Source organism: Myotis myotis, unplaced genomic scaffold, assembly GCF_014108235.1.
Source record: "Myotis myotis isolate mMyoMyo1 unplaced genomic scaffold, mMyoMyo1.p scaffold_m19_p_1, whole genome shotgun sequence".
Lineage (NCBI taxonomy): Eukaryota > Metazoa > Chordata > Mammalia > Chiroptera > Vespertilionidae > Myotis > Myotis myotis.
The window spans coordinates 50,239,529-50,244,284 of NW_023416313.1; the positions used below are offsets into that span (position 1 = coordinate 50,239,529).

At 43.0% G+C, this 4,756-nt stretch overlaps 1 pseudogene; it reads right to left on the reverse strand.

Annotated features, from left to right (window-relative positions):
- Positions 1-2,057: 2,057 nt before the first annotated feature.
- On the reverse strand, positions 2,058-2,913 carry LOC118675077 (annotated as a pseudogene).
- Between the last annotated feature and the right edge of the window lie 1,843 nt (positions 2,914-4,756).

The window sequence follows — 4,756 nt, forward strand, 5'->3', positions numbered from 1 at the left end:
CCAAACGCTCCAGGTAATTCAAGCAGGAATGTAATGCAAGGAATTAGGTCTTTACCTGGTACATAGTATTTAGAAGGGTCCGAAGGAGCTCAAACTCGGGGGGGCGGGGGGACAGTACTGGACTATTTTCAAAACCGTACCAGTGGAGCAGTGATCCAGAGGCCAGAAGCAGGCGCCATGCCGACGACCACTGCCCCCGAGTAGCTACCAGATCTCCCCCTTTAGTTTTTTAATATCTACTCACAACCTATTTACACATAACATTCCCAACAGCAGCAATAACTTGTTTCTGTCTATCGAAATGGGAACCCAAAAGTATCCTTTCTTTCCCCAAAAAGGGAGATATATAGTCTCATTGTGTTATAGAAGCCCTGTTTTTTCTTCATAATCAGGAATATTAGGGCATGTGGCAAAGAAACTCATTTAAAAACTATAATGCAATATTGTATCATATCCCATATTTGGAGGGGCCCAGTCAAAAAACAGAAACCATACCAATTATTTGAACAGAATTTAATCACAGGAATTGGTTTAACAGATACTGGTGGACTTAAAAGATAAAATAAAAACATGAAATTAATATATATATATATTCACAGGAAATAGCTTTTGCCTCTAGGGAAGGCTTCTGAATATGTATTTTGATTACATAGGCCTAGTAATACTCTTATTGTCTTATCTATTTCACCTTTGGAAACATGGTGGTTGTATTAGCCATTGCTCTGTGGGTCAGGGCCAGTTAGCCCTTGCAGCTCTGCTGCCTCGCACAGTAATTACGTCCACCTTGCTTCCGCCAGTTAAATGCTGACCTATTGCTGCTGCTGTTTGAGAACTCTGTTACTCACTGATGACAGCCAGCCCGTTCTAAAGCAGTGCTCCCTTCTGTCATCAACCGTGGCCTACAAAGGACAGCCAACACTGAGTTTATTAAAGACTCCACATCTCCCCTTGCTAGCATAATTCTTATTTTTTCAGTTAAGGGTGTATCTTCCAGGCCCTCCTGGGGAAAAGAAGCCCTTTTTTGATTCCCTGGTCTTATCTAACTCTATTGTAGCTTACCCAAATCTGAACCCTTGACTATTTCCTCAGTACTCAGCCTGCAGCCAATAAGGGGGAAATACCAGATATCCTTCGGCAATCTTTTTTCATGCTTATATAGGACCCTATTAGGATGGCTCCTTTATCTTTAATAGGATGTTCAGAGTCCTCTTTATGGAATGACTAGTCCCAGCTACTAGGGGGCTGTTAGTAGTCTCCAGCTCTCTGCTCTTTCAAGTTTGCCCTAGCTGCAGAGACAGGCCACTCTAAGGTATAACCTTCCACATCTAAGCATCTACTGTATTGCAAGTATAAAGGCCCAGCCATTTGGGTCCACTGTGGGACAACTCTGAGTTGTATATCCTCCAGAACTCTCTATGGGACTGGCTGAGTTCCCCCCCCCCCATATGCACTTTATTTCCAATTTAAAAGAATAAGAAACAAAATTTTAACTAGAATGGCATAAAAAGGATGGCCAATTTATAGTCTTCATGTTTACCGATACCATATAATACAAAACTTCATTTAATTCTGGTAAGGACACTTTTGATAGCAATCTAGAAGCATTATGGTTTTGGTTAAATCAGCTGTGGGCAAACTACAGCCCGCGGGCCGGATCCGGCCTGTTCGAAATGAATAAAACTAAAAAAAAAAAAAAAGACCGTTACCCTTTTATGTGATGATGTTTACTTTGAATTTATATTAGTTCACACAAACACTCCACCCATGCTTTTGTTCCAGCCCTCCGGTCCAGTTTAAGAACCCATTGTGGCCCTCGAGTCAAAAAGTTTGCCCACCCCTGAGTTAAATAGTGGTTTAACTTCATTAATTTAAATCAGATCATGAAAACCTAACCCCTTTCTGAAATTTCCTTTTCTATACAATGCTGATCATTGGATCTGGTCTGACACAGTTTAGGAAGAACTTAGAATGCAGTGCCTCAAAAATTTAGTCAAACCCTAGTATGTGGTAAGCACTGAGCTAGATACTTTATAGAGAAAACCATAATTATGTTACAGCTACTGAGGTACAAAGGCCACCTCCAAGAAGAAAAACACAAAATATATTTTCTGAAGGAAAATCACAATTCCCTTCTTAGCTAGTCTCTTCCTAATTTTTTTTTCTTTTTAAATTGCTCCTCCATCCACAGCTTTTCAAGAAGTATCCGGTTCTGATTATACCGTTTCACTGCTGGATAAGACGGATTCTTTTTTTTTTTTTAATATATATATTTTATTGATTATTTACAGAGAGGAAGGGAGAGAGATAGAGAGAGTTAGAAACATCGATGAGAGAGAAACATCGATCAGCCGCCTCCTGCACATCTCCCACTGGGAACGTGCCCGCAACCCAGGCACATGCCCCTGACCGGAATCGAACCTGGGACCCTTCAGTCCGCAGGCCGACGCTCTATCCACTGAGCCAAACCGGTTTCGGCAAGACGGATTCTTAAATGGAAGATGCCACTCTCTAAAAAGTTCTTCGTGTACTTTCTCAGGTGGCATAAAATGACACTTCAAGAGTCTTTTACCAAAAAGGGAGTTGTTCATTGTTTCACCAACTATCTTGGCAACATCTTCAGATTCAAATTCCACAAAGGCATAGCATAGCCTCTGCTATTTCCAGTCCTTTTACTTCTGGACAGCCTGAATCTCATAACAGTGCCAAACTGGGAGAAATATGCTTGGATCTGGGTTTCATAAGGTGCTGGAGGTAGGTGGCCCCCATAATTACTCCAGGAGTAAGTTTTTCTTTTTCCTGCTTCTGTTTCATAGTTGCGTGCTCACGGGCCTGAGCCACCTCCTTGTGAAACTTAGTGTCCTCCTGCGGGTCCAGGGACAGGAGCGGCTGGGCTGGGCCTGCGAAGACGGCCATGCCACCAGTGCCAGCGTCTGAGTCACAGAGCTGGCTGAGGTCTTTTTTTTTTTTTAAATTGACTTAGCTCCCCTCCCCCCATTTTTTTCCCTTTATTGATTAAGGTATTACAAATGTGTCCTTATCCTCCCATTGTCCCTCCATCCCCCCAGTCCTGCCCTCACCCTCACCCCCTGTTGTCTGCGTCCATCGCTTATGCTTATATGCATGCATACAGGTCCTTTGGTTGATCTCTCCCTCTTACCCCCACCCTCCCCTATCTTCCCTCTGAGGTTTTAGCATCTGATCGATACTTCTGTCTCTATCTGTTTTTGTTCATCGGTTTATAAGGTCTCCATTGCAGTTTGACTTTTCCCTCTGACTAATTCTAGTACTTACCCTGCCCTTCCATAAGCGTTCATCCCTAATACCTGCACACCAAATTCTATCTCAACATCTATCGAGACAACCCCACCTGAGATGTTGGTGTCAGGAGTGGTCCAAGAAAGCAGGTGATAATATGGTTTTCAGTGTAGGCTGGATTACTCACTGTCCAGCTGGCCATGAGGACCTTGTCATTGGTGGTGGATGGAGCACAGCCCTATGACAGTGCTCCGATTATTAAGTGGTATTTCTGGTGAATGTGTACTAGTAGAGGAAAATGCATTAGCTGATGTAATACATAGCATGCTTGACAAGTATCAGAGGAATAGTCCTTATTCTTATTTTTATTTTGGCTAAGCTCCATTGCCATTGGAGACCCAGTGTCATTATGGCTTCCTTGTCATCATAGTCCTGGCCAAGGCTCGGCGTATTAGGGTTCCATTTTGTCCCTGGATCAGCCCAGTGGTCATGTCCTTAGTCCCCGAATATACTGGAATTGACACTTGGCATTTGGAGCAACCCCCACATTGAGTTCTTGGGCTTCTCCACTGTGATAGCTTTTGCCTAGAGGCCAAATAGAAAATGCTGTAAACCCTTCCAATGGCGAAAATAAGTGCCACACTTAAGGATCTAAGTGATGCAGGGCTGGTGGTCCCATCATGCTCTATTTAATTCACTAGCCTGGCCCCTGAAGAACCATATGGTTCCTGCAGGATGGGATAGGTTGGCTCTAGAGAAAGAACAGGGTAAAATATGACTGGAAGCAAGGATGTGGCTGGGAATTAAAGGGAGGTATCTCTGGAGTCAGATGACCTGTGACAGGTGACTGTACCTTAAGTCACTCCAATGAGCTCAGTAATGTGGCTTCTAGGAAAGGCAGCAGAAATACTTGCACAGGTTTGCAACCATGGGTCCAACTGAGCAGAAAGACTTCTGTTCTTCATCTCTTAACTCCTTCTCTTGACTCTCCAGTTGAGGATCTTGTACCAGGGGAGGGAAGAAAAGAGTAAACATACTTAATATCCCACCACCAGAGGCTAGGCCCTATATCCCACCTCCTTCCCTATCCTCATCTCAAACCTGACCTGTTGGTATGAGTTTTATACTGGACTGGATTCAGTCAGGTTGCTTTAAGTTATTACAAAAAGTTATGAGGTTATCTAGGAAAACAAGGATTGGACACAGTATGATTGAGGTCAGAGAATAAAAGAAAGTAACAACATTCAATTCTGTACTCCAGAGTTCAGATAGTTCAGTAAACCGATTATGAATGACTAGAGTCTATTTCCTTGCTCATCTTCCTCAGCAACAACTTCAAAACTCCTCTTGCCATGTCTCCTGCTCAGTTTTCTTGTGTCTTCTCTGCTCATCCCATCCCTGGATAAACTTACCTACGTTTGTTTCCTTTCTTCTCTTCTTTCCTCTAATCTCAGAGGATATCTTGGGTTCAAGGCCAAGTTTTCTAGTGTTCTTAATCAAC